Source organism: Physeter macrocephalus, chromosome 11 (assembly GCF_002837175.3).
Source record: "Physeter macrocephalus isolate SW-GA chromosome 11, ASM283717v5, whole genome shotgun sequence".
NCBI classification, from domain to species: domain Eukaryota; kingdom Metazoa; phylum Chordata; class Mammalia; order Artiodactyla; family Physeteridae; genus Physeter; species Physeter macrocephalus.
The window spans coordinates 27,175,879-27,188,728 of NC_041224.1; the positions used below are offsets into that span (position 1 = coordinate 27,175,879).

Genomic DNA, 12,850 nt, shown 5'->3' on the forward strand with positions numbered 1-12,850 from the left:
GGGCACGAACCCGTGTCCCCTGCATCGGCAGGCGGACTCTCAACCACTGTGCCACCAGGGAAGCCCTAATCTCATCTTTTGACTTTTTAAAAAAAAATTTCTAGTCTCTCATTTGTTTAAATAAAATTATCACTTTAATGACTCCATAGCATTTGATACGTTGCTGCGCTGTGGTTTATTTAAACATTCCCTACCATTTGACACCTCAACTGTTTTACTAATGTAAATACTACTAGAGTGGATATACACAGAGAGATATACATTTTTACATATCCATAATTTACTTCCACAGAAACATGCTGGAAATGGAATTACTATCTAATACCCTTAAAAAAAATTGAGAGGGTTGTTTCTACAAAGGCCAGTGGATGTCAAATTTAAAGTTTAAGATAATGCTGTGGGGTTTTGCTCAGTCTCCTGTAAAGAGATGCAGGGGCCTCAATTTTGGGTGCTTTTGCTGTCAGCCTATCTGTAATGCTGATTAGGAACAAATGACTGATTTCACCATGCTAAGTCTAACTAAGTTTCACACTAAGAAGAAAAAGTAACACTTCTGCCAGCTGTTTCAAAAACAGCTTATGTGCTATATATAAGTAAAGAGTGAAAGGAGATGTCATCACTTCTATTTTTATACTTGATTCTACTAATGCTATTTCTGCATCTATAGTTAGCAGAATATGTAGCTAGAATATGTATAATCTATCAACACATGTAAATATATGTGTATGTATGTTTGTATATTATGGACTGAATGCTGCTGTCTCCCCGAAATGCATATGTTGAAGCCCTAACCTCCAATGTGGTGGTATTTGGAGATGAGGCCTTTGGGAGGTGATTAGATTTAGATAAAGTCAAAAGGGAGGGACACTCAAGATGGGATTAGTGCTCCTATGAAAAGAGAAACCAGAGAGCTTGCTCACACTCTCTTCCCACCATGTATATAGATTGCATATACAGATCAGAGTGAGAAGGTTGCTCTCTACCAGCCAGGAAGAGAGCTCTCATTAGACCTCAACAATGCTTGGACCTCCAGACTTCAGAGATGTGAGACATAAATTTCTGTGTTTAAGTTACTCAATCTATGGTATTCTTTATAGCAGCCTGAGTTAAGACAGATTTTGGTGCTGAGAAGTGGGGTGCTGCTGTAATGAATACCAAAACATGTGGAATTGAATAATGAACAGAGGCTGGGAGAATTTTGAGTTGCATACTAGAAATACGGATGTTAAGGGTGAGGACTCAGACACAAATGAGAACCATGTTATTGGAACATGGAGGAAAAATGATCCTTGTTATAAGGTGGCAAAGAACTTGACCGAACTGTGTTCTAGTCTTTTATGGAAGGTAGCACTTGTGAGTGATGAAATTAGATATTTAGCTAAGATTTGTATGCAAAGTATTGCAAGTGTGGCTTCATTCCTCCTGATCACTTATAGTAAAATGTGAAAGGAGAGAGATGAATTGAAGAAGGAATTGTTAAGCAAAAAGGAACCAGAACTTGAAGATAGGGAAATTTTCAGCTTCTCCATATTGCAAAAAAAAAAAAAAAAAAAAAAAAATGAGAAAGCTGGTTCTGAAGAGAATACTAAGGGTGTGGTTGAAAATGATTTGATAAAGAGATCATGGTGTGACTCATGAATTTAATAAGCCAAGAATCGAGATGGGGTTATACCAGCAGATTCACTGCCAGTTTGAACTAAAGTGGGGAAGAAAGTGGGACAGGATGAAGGAAGGCAGTCAGACTTTGTAGATTTTACAAGGTGGGATTGTAGGGCTATTCAGCTGTGAATGTGAGCTCTCCCTCAGGAAGGGAAGAAGGATCCCAAAGGTGATTGAGGGATCATGTGGGTTGCCACTCCCACCAGAAGCACAGAGTTCACAGGCCCGGGGCAGGGGGGAGGGCCAAGTCTGCTGCCGCCACCTTGATTTCAGGTGTGTAGACAGAAACACATGAGCCGAGCCCTGGGGGTGATGCTGCTGCCCCACTGGACCTGGAAAGCAAAGAGGATTATTCTCCAGCCCTAAGACCTAGTGGAATTTGCCTTCCTACATTTTGGACTTGCTTGGGCCCCTTCACCTCTTCCTTCTTTCCTATTTCTCTGTTTTGGAATGGGAATATCTACCCTATGATGGCCCCTTGTATTTTGGAAGCACATAACTTGTTTGCTTTCACAGGTTCACAGCCGGAGAGGAATTTAACCTCAGGATGAATTGCACCTCATGTCTCCCCCATATCTGATTTTAGATGATATCTAGATGAGACTTTGACTTTAGATGGATACTAGAATGAGCTAAGACTTTTGGGGCTGTTTGTTGGGATAGAATGAACGTATTTTGCGTATGAGAAGGATACAAATTTTGGAAGGCCGGGGCAGAGTGTTATGGACTGAATGCTTGTGTCCCCCCCACCCCCAAATGCCTGTGTTCAAGACCTAACCCTTAGTATGATGGCATTTGGAGATGGGGTCTTTGGGAGGTAATAGGGTTAGATGAGGTCATAAGGGTGAGACCTTCTTGATTGGATTACTGCATTTATAAGATGAGATACTAGCGAGATTTCTTTCCTGTTCCTACGAAGAGGCCATTTGAGCCCACAGGAAGATGGCAGCCACCTTCGGTGAGCCAAGAGAAGGCCTTGGAACAAAACATACCTCATGGCAACTTGATCTTGGACTTCCAAGCCTCCAGAACTGTGGGAAATAAATTTTTGCTGTTTAAGCCACCTAGTCGGTGGTATTTTGTTGTGGCAGCCCAAGCAGACTAATATAGTATGTGCGTGCACACACACACACACACACACACACACACACACACGTACACACAGAGACATACTTTTTTCTTTGACCCAAAATGGAAAGCTTCACAGATGCAACCTGATAAATTTTAATCCAAACATTGAACTTTACAAGTCAAAGATTCTTTCCTTCAGATCTCTAAGAAATCTTTGAAAAAATGGTCTGTTTCCTCTTGATTCAGATCCTGGGCATTGGTAGCTTCAGTATTCCAAGGTTGCTACCAAATAATTTGGCCTGCATGTGACTTCATATTGTTAAATCCTTCCTGCCTTCAGATGGGGCCCTTAGTAATAACTACATTTCTTTGGTTCTATTTTCCGTTAGTATTACGAGAAGTCTCAGAATTTTGGTGACGTAATGGCCCATTTTTTATCCTTGTCCCATGAGAATATTATCATTTGTTAAAAGATTTTTGGCTTACGTGGAAGATTTCCACACCTGCATCCAGCCCTTCTCCACTATTTTCAGAAAGTTTTTTATTTAACAGAAACAAATTGATGAATAGGTCTGTAGATATAATGATATCTCCAATCATTGTGCAGTATGTGTCACATTATACTAGGATTAGGGGAAAAAACCACAGCACTATTCCAACAGGAAGATTTTCTTAGATGAAATCACAAGTAAAGAAGAAATGCAGCTTACAATGGGGCAGAAGATTAAGTATAGAATATATTTAGAATCCAGTTCTCAGCTGGACTCCTGCATCTGTAATGTACTAGCTATGTAACTTTGAGTGAGATTCCTAACTTTCCTGACTTTAATTTTGTGATCTTAAAATGGGAATAATAACACCATTCCTCAGGGTCATAAGGAAGATAAATACACTTTACGTGAAGTCCCTAGATTGACTCATGGCCCTTTGCTGGTCCCAAATGGCAAATTGTGCAGTGTTATTATTACTGTCATTACTCCTGTTACTACTGTCACTATTGTTTCCATCTCTACCTCAAGCCCTTGCAAAATATGGACCAATTTTTATATCTACTGCTTACGTGCTCTGAGGGTCATTAATTGCACAGGGTTTTCAGTCATATAGAACTGGGCTACTTTCTTAGTTCTTTCATGCTCTGACCATGTGATTATGAAAAAACTGCTCATCCTCTCTGCATCTCAGTTTCTTCATCTGTGAAAAAGAGAACAACAGCATCTCCTTGAACATCACTGTGAGGATTGAATACAATAATGTCTATATGTATATGTATATGAAGCACTAAGAATTGTGTCTCCAAAGTAAAGGCTTGCAGTAAACTATAGTTTGTAGTAGAAATGCTTAATATTATTAATTTTATGATAAATCCAAAAAGAAAAGAAAACAAGCAAGAATTTCTGGCAAAAGCCATTTAAGGTACTTAAACTTCTCCTGCTTTGTCCTATAACCATCTGTAGCACAAGATTCTCTCACTTATACCCAAGTCCCAAATTATTTTCTTTGTTTGCTGCATAAGGGAGAGATGTTACAGGGAGCAAATCATGCAAATAATGCAACTAGACAAGGCTGTTAAAATGCACACCCTAAACACATTTTTAAAAGAGATACTAAATAACCCATTGTCCCCAAAGAAAAGCAAACAGATAAGATCACAACATACGCAATGAAAAAAGTCCCAAAGTGAAAAGGTAGTTATATAAAGAGCTAGTGAACAATATAAGTACTATAAATACATACATAATTTCATCATTTGCTGTCTCACTGTTAGATGTACTCTCTCAGATTGTTCTCACGCATCTGTTCAAGACAAAGCCGCTGAGCCTCTTAAGTTACTCACAGCTCATAAAAACACACACTTTGGGGTGCAATTTTTAAAGTATTCTAATTTTATTTAAATGTGTTTAAAGACAGTTTTATGTTCCTGGATTTGGAAGGCGATAACATATTTCCCATAATCAAACCACTCTTAAACATTAAAGACTTTACTGAATGTTAATTAAACCCAGAAAATATGTTGTAAAAAATTAAAATTCCAGACTCATTTAAACCACAGATATTTTAAAAGATAAAGAGGGTCTAGCAGGTGATAGTGAAAAATTAACTAGTGGGGATTTTTATTTTTGGTTTATTTTTTTATTTGCAAGATCTTATTTGTAAGGACTCAGTATTGATGAATTTATCCAAGATGAGATTTCATCTCTAAGACTAGATTACATAAGTATTGCCTGGACCATCATATCCTGTAACATGAGATATTAAAATCTGTTCCTTTATAATTCTAGAGAATACTTGAAAGTAATACTTATATACAGCAAATCTGTTCTACATTTTTCTTCATATAATTCTACCTCAAAGTTTTACATGATATTTTCCATTTTTAATAAAGCAATTCCATTATTTTGTGTATGTTATTTTATTTTTATATACTTTAAAAATATTTAAGGGAGAAGACTGGTTCTGACTTTTGTTCGGAAACTTGGTTGACAGAATAAAACTATTTGGAAATAGTAGACCACATATTATATTTTCTTCAGTAATCTATGTAAAAGCAGCATTGGTGAGGATCATAAGTCACAAATAATGAAATCCTTAGTACTGTTTGCAAGGGAACTCTCTATTGCTTGCAACAGACCACCACGAGGAAGTTGAGTCTACAAACACAATCCTACATTTTTCAATTTTTCAGGAAGAAACAAGAAATACATTAACTTTTTTAACCCTAAGGATTGGAAAGAAAACAGAGATGGGATATAGGAGATTGCTACTAGAAGCAGAAAAGCAGTCTTAAACATCCTTTGTCAAATGTGAATGGAGAATAACTCCAGAGATAATTAGAAATGCCAAGGATGAAAATTAATGTCTTCTTTCCAGTAAAATGCACTGTTTATATGCACTGTTTATAATCTATTGAAACCTTATATTGGCCATACATAGAAAGAACCTGATGGATTAAGACAAAGGGCACAGCCAGAAAGCTCAGAGCCTCAGGGAACATTGTAAGGAAGTCTCTGATGATCCCAGAGGATGGTCACAAGGGCACAAGTTGCATTGGCCTAAACACCCTTTTTTTAGTGATGTACTTGTGATTTTGTTCTTAAAATAACAGCATATTTTTAATGAATAAATTATAATCAGTATATAAGAAACTGATTTATATGCTAGATTGCGCTTTCTCTGATATTTACATTAGTCAAAGAATTTAGATTGAGCCTCTTCAGAGCTGATGTCCTACTGTTTGGTGGCAAAACTCGGAAGTTTAGGCCAAGTGTCCAAAAAAAAAAATTACTTTTGAAACCCAACATACTGAGATGGGTAACTTCTGGGTAGAGAACACTAGCATTTACTTCATTACTTTACAAACCAACACTGTTTTACTGTCAACAGAACCTGCCTGGCGAAGTAGGGGGCCCACTCTGCCCCTGGAGGGGCTATGGACCTTGGCTGCCTGGGGCCCATGGGAGAGATGGGTCCATGCAGTGAGAACAGCTCTGGCCACCACTGGTACCTGGGTGGTCAGAGGCAGCATCTGGAGGGTCAGCAGGGTGTATGGGAGCCCCTGGGGAGCTGGGTCTTGGCTCCCCCTGGCTCATCTGCAGGAGGCCAGTGAAGGAGATCAGCTCAGGCCCTCTGAGCCAGGCGGTGGAGCAGCCAGAGGATGGAGTGGGGAGGACCCGGGGGACATAACTGGGGTTGGGGGCAGCATCTTCAGAGAGCCCGTCACCTGCTGAGGGCCCTGAGACAGGTACAGGGGAACACGCTGCCCACAGGGCAGCGCAGGGTCAGAAAGAAAGACATCTTCATAGCACATCATCAGGAACCCTGCATCCCTGGGCACCTGCTCTCCACTCTGATGTCCTGCTAGACGGGCCTGAGGCCTCTGCCTCACGCTGCTGCCTCGTACAGAGGCCAGAATGAGGGACGGCACAAGGTCTTGCCTAAGAAGGAGGTGCCTGACCCACAGCTGGGCCCCCGCACCAGACGAGGTCCCGCTTGAGCCTCATAGTTGGGGTCCCAGGACGGTAGCAGGGTCATCCTTGACGGGGCCACCCTCCCAGGTCATCTGGGGGTAGGGGGGAACTGGGGTTCCCGGGGACCGCTTGGCAGTGAGGCCTGGGGGCGACCAAGGCAGGAGCTGCTCTTTCTGGATCCAGGAAGGCCTTTGGTACCAGGGCTGAGGACTGTCCGGTGGGGAAGTTCTTGGCTCCCCCAGGGCTTCCTCTCCAGAGTCCCTGGCCTGGCCGGGGTCGCTGACCGCCGAGGGGCCTTGTTCCTCGGGCGCTTGCTCTTCACCCGGGCCGCACTGCCGGGGGACCCAGGGCAACATGCGGTGTCTGGGGGGTGGGCTAGGCAGGGCCCCACACTGCCCGCCTCACCCGCCTGGCCCCTCCCAGCTTCCACTTGGGCCCAGCCTCTCTCAGTGGCCCGTGCTGCCCTGCACGTCCCTGCAAGCCCAGGTTGCGATCCACCTTTCAGGGTACTTCATTACTTTAATTATCCCCCAAACCTACAATGTCCACAATGGGGACTTTTTTTTTTTTAAGGCACAGCCCCAGATGTTGCTGGAAATAATATGCCTATTAAACAGAAGACTTTGGAAAGTAAGGGACTGTTTCAAAAGACTGTTATGATGGGAATTCTGCCATTGGTACCGTGGACTATGCTAACTACTTTTTATTGCATTGGGGAAATGGTGCAATGAAAATGAACACCTCCAGGCAGAGCTAAGAGAATGGGGGAAGGGAATTCTATGATTATCATAAGTTAATCTCTTTTAGCTCCAAGTTATGATTCAAGTTGATTTCTCATCCTTGTCAAATTTCTTATGTGCATATTAGGGGCTGATAGGAAAAGGATGGAGCCCTGAGAACTGGAATGAAAGCAATTCAGATGAATCTGGGTATCCTGACCTTACAAATCCCTTTAAGCCTTCCTCACCAGCAGATCCTGCTCCTCCTCCCCTTTCTGAGGAAGGAGCTTCTCCCAGCACGAGGATAGCGTAATGACCTTACATCTCAGGGGAAAGCTTGTTTCCAAATGATCCACTCTTGCTATCCCTCATGGCCTGCAGAACCATGCTAGAGTCAAATCCAACCTAATCAAGGGAAATGATTACCAAGTCTGACCTGGAAGGAGCCCATTTACAAACTGAAAAAACTGTAAAATGTGGTAAGTTTACATCAGCAGAAATTAATATATACATGTGCAGAAATGGAATCTAAGTGTAATTGCCCAGGGTGGAAGAAAATAATATTGGAATGGCCAAATGTATCAACATGGGTGTACTTATCAGGCATTCTGGATTCCATATGTTAGCTTGAGCAACTGGGAAAGACCCTCACAATTTGCTTACACAGTTGACTAAAACCTGGATGTCATACTGGTTTACATTAAATGAAGTTGAAGTGTGCAATTTCCTTCTTATGAAGTAGAGGAATAAATCCAATGATTTAGGGAAATGGAATGATGGAGTAGATGTCTAATGTGTGACTTGCTCACCCATCTCCTGGGGGTTGTTCAGAGGACACGTTTCACAAAATCATGGAGGAATATTTGGTGAGGGAAGCAGCAACCTCCTTGGAAAGCTCTGCAGACAACCTTTGTAGGAGGGGATGATGGCAGGTCCTCTTGGGGCAGCACCCTGCTACCCCGTCACAAGTGTGTACACAAGTGTAAAATCCTCCTCCTTTCCTTCCTCAAAGGGACGGGGGGACCTTAGCTTGGGTAAGTCTGCATTTCAGAAAGGGAACTAGGAATACTTGGGGTTATTGGACCCTGGCTCCGAGTTGCACTAAACCCAGGAAGTCTCTCAGTCAAGGTGGGGACTTTTGAGGGTTGGTGGTAAAGAGGCTTCTGGCCTGACTCTGTTTCCTGATGTATCCAGTGGGTCCACAGATTTATCTGGAGTTTACTTCCCATTTTTAAATATGCAGTTAGAAAAGATAACACATGCCTGGTAGCATAATCCCTCATTGGTTTCCAGACCCACCCATCCTTTTTCTAAAACTGCTGGCCAATGTATGTATCTGTGTTCACAATCACCTTTCTCCCTCCTTCAAAAGGAAAGCATACCTTTCACCCATTCCAAATCTAATGATAACACCCTTAGCTGGGTTATAAAATTTCCAGGGCAGTCAAAAATTTTATAAGTATTGGTATGGGGAGAAGTCTTTCTAGTCCTGTAGGTCTTCCTCTCTTTTCCCATCTTATACATATTCTGATGGGGGTGAATCTGAGCTCATGATAAATATTCTGAATTTGGAACAACCAAAGCAGTAGAGTATAATGATACTGATTTTTTTCTAAATATAATTAGCATGTTCTCATGAACTACATTTTGTCAATCTTTTCACTTTGGACAAAACCAACCAACAAATTTTTGTGTGATTTTCTTTAAAATTGGGTGTGCATGATTCAATAAATAGTCAAAACATAGTTAACAAGTTTTGTCACAAAATATTTGTTAATAATTCATCATACTCTTCTATAATATTTATTATGTACTATCTTTTAGAATATAACACATAATACCATATTTGAAACATTTAAATATGCATGAGAACATACATAGATTTTCAGAATTCCAATAATGACTATGCAAGCAAAACTTTTGGTATTTCAGATCCTATCATGGGGTGTCATTATGTAGAAGGTTGAAATGCAAACAAGAATGGGCAGCAAGTACTGAACATCCATGCACCAATTTGGAAACTGTGCATTCAGTTATTTTGGTACATCACTGGCACTTATATCCAATGCCAATGATGTGTTAAAATCCTACGTTGTTTTTTTATTTGCCCTTTTCACCTCCTAATTATAAATGAGATGATTCAGACTGCATGGAAGGAACTGAGATGGGGGAAGTGAGGGGGAGAAAAGGGCAAGAAAGTGCTGGCAGTGAAAGGCATTTCTACATGTCAGTTTTAATGTGGATGTAAGTGTCTAAATGACGGAGTGCCCAGTAGCTTGACAGGACACTTTTTCAGCTTCCTCCACAGCTTGAGGAAAGAGCAAAGGTTAGTTAGAGGATTACGAGGTGGTGACGCCCCTTCAAGATTTTCTGACATAATCTGAGTTTAAATCAAAAGGGCATAAACAAAAAAATAAACAGGCTTTCTTAGAATATCAGAGCACTCATCATCAACTGAAGCTGGAACAAAGTATTTTCAGGATCAATAATACAAGACTTTATATTCTTTCAGTCAGTGCATATAATGTGTTATCCCCCTCATGGGAGTATGACACACAAGGGGCCTTCTGTCCCTGACTGGTGCCCACCTATACATAGCCCCCAGCCTGACCCGTCACTGGCCCTCACTACACTGTGCACACCCAGAGTGTGTGGCCAGAGGAGAGCAAAACAACATCTAAGGTCCCCACAGCTGACTACAAGCCCTGATCATGCCCTGCCTTCTTGACATTAGCCAGTGCCGCAGCACCTACCTGTAGAGAGGCCTTCCAGCTCTGTACCTGCAAGCCCCAGCCCAACTCTCATCACCACCTTCCCTTGCAGTGTGCGTGCAAATGGGAGAGAATGCAGCCACAGGAGAGCACAGCACACCCGGGGCCCCTGCAGCTGCTTCAGGTCCAGATCAGGCCCTGCCTTCAGTCACTGGCTCACACCACCGTACCTGGCTATAGCTACCCCCTCCATCTATGGACATGCATGTCCCCCAGCCCTGTCAATGGTCACCGCTGCAGTATGCATACCAGAGGGGAGAGTGTGAAGTCAAGGGAAAGCATGCTGACACCCATGTTTTTAGCAGATGCCACTAAGCCCATAGTTGGCCCTGGCCCCTGCTACCGACTCTGACCCACCATTACTAGGAGTACGTCTACAAGTGACCTACCCTACTACATAGACACTTGCAGCTGGGCCCTGCAACCAAGTGTGGGCACACCACTGGCTCCAGCCACCACTGATGCCTGCCCTGGTCCTTAGTTACTAGTCCTTGAGGCACCACTTAGGAGACCAATAGCAATTGCAGCCACTGCAGAACCCCCGCAGTGCTTGCCAAGGACCACACAATTGTTGATACTGTGAACCTTAGTGGCTGAGCCACAGAGACATCATACTCCCTTGGACCCAATGCTGCCACACACTCCTGCACCTGGCGCCCTGAGCCACTAGACCCATGGTTACAGCATAGTCCATTGTGCCTCCATCTGCAGGTGACAGGCTTCCCTTACTTAAATCAGCCCATGAAGTCGTTAAGGGGTAACTGTTTCTTCAAATGTACAGACAGCTACACAAGGCTATAGGGGTCACAAAGTATCAGGGAAACAAAATGCCATGAAAGTAATATAGTAGACCTCCAGTAACTGGCTCCAAAGAAAAGGAGATCCAGAAATTGCACAACAGATAATTCAAAATAATTGTTCTACAAACTCGCAGAGAGCTAAAAGAGAACACAGATAAACAATTTAACAATACGGAGAAAACAACACAAGAACAAAATGAAAACCTCAACAACAACAAAAACAGAAAACAGAACCAAACAGAAATTTTGGAATGAAGAATACAATGACTGAAGTGAAGAATTCAATAGAGAGTTCACATGAAACTTGAACAAGTAGAAGTGAGAATCAGTGAGCTAGAAGCTTGAAGACAGATCAATTAAGATTATATAATTAGAACAACAACAACAAAAGAATGAGAAGGAATAAATAAAGCCTACGATAGATACGGAATACCATCAAAGGAAATAGTGTACACATTATTGGAGCCCCAAGAGGGGAAGACAGGGAGAAAGGAGTAAAAAGCTTATTTAACCAAATAATGGCTGAGAACTTTCCAGCCATGAGGACAGATTTGGACATCCAAATTCAAGCTAATAGGTCACTTCAAAATTTCAACGCAAAATGTTCTTCTCCAAGACGCATAATAATAAAAATTGTCTAAAACCAAATACAAAGAGAGAATTTAAAAAGCAGCAAGAGAAGAAAAATTTCTCTCATAAAATGGAACCCCCATAAGGCTATCAGCAGTTGTCTCAGCAGAGACCTTACAGTACAAGAGAGAATGGACTGATATATTTGAAGTGTTAAAAGAAAGAAACTGCCAATCAAGATTAATTTATCCAGCAAAATTCACCTTCAGAGTTGAAGGGTGAAATGAAGACCTTCGCTAACAAAGAAAAGCTGAGGGAATTCATCATCATTAAACCTGCATTATAAAGACTGCTAAAAGGAGTTTTCAAGCTGAAACAAAAGGATATTAATTAGTTACATCAAAATATATAAAAATATATAACACACTGGTAAAAGTAAGCATATAGTCAGATTCAGAATACCTTAATACTGTAAAATGGTGATGTGCTACTATTTAACTCTAAAATGAAGGTTAAAGGGCAAAAGTAATAAAAATACCAATAAGTTCAACAATTTGTTAATGGAGACACAATAAAACATGTAAATGGTGTTATCAAAAATGTGAAAGTGGGGAGTAAAAGTGTAGAGATTTTGTATGTGATAAAATTTAAATTGTTAGCAGGGTAATTATACCATTAACACCTATAAGATGTTTTATATAAACCTCATGGGAACCACAAAGTCTATAAAAGATAAACAAGAGGTAAAGAGAAGAGAATCAAAGCATACCACAATGGAGCATCATGAATTTACAAAGAAAAAGGGAAGAAGGGAAGAAAAAAATAGAGGGAGTTGTGGAAGATGGCAGAAGAGTAAGACACGGAGATCACCTTCCTTCCCACAGATACATCAGAAATACATCTACACGTGGAACAACTCCAGAACACCCACTGAATGCTGGCAGAAGACCTCAGACCTCCCAAAAGGGAAGAAACTCCCCACGTACCTGGGTAGGGCAAAAGAAAAAAGAATAAACAGAGACAAAAGTATAGGGATGGGACCTGCACCAGTGGGAGGGAGCTGTGAAGGAGGAAAGGTTTCCACACACTAGGAAGCCCCTTCGTGGGCGGAGACTGCAGGTGGTGGAGGGGGGAAGCTTCGGAGCCGCGAAGGAGAGCACAGCAACAGGGGTGCGGAGGGCAAAGCGGAGAGATCCCCGCACAGAGGATTGGTGCCGACCAGCACTCACCAGCCTGAGAGGCTTGTCTGCTCACCGGCCGGGAAGGGCGGGGGCTGGGAGCTGAGGCTCAGGCTT

The 12,850-nt window shown here is 41.9% G+C and overlaps 1 pseudogene; it reads right to left on the minus strand.

Annotated features, from left to right (window-relative positions):
• Nucleotides 1-6,155: 6,155 nt before the first annotated feature.
• Nucleotides 6,156-7,051, minus strand: LOC102996052 (histone deacetylase complex subunit SAP25-like; annotated as a pseudogene).
• Nucleotides 7,052-12,850: the final 5,799 nt, after the last annotated feature.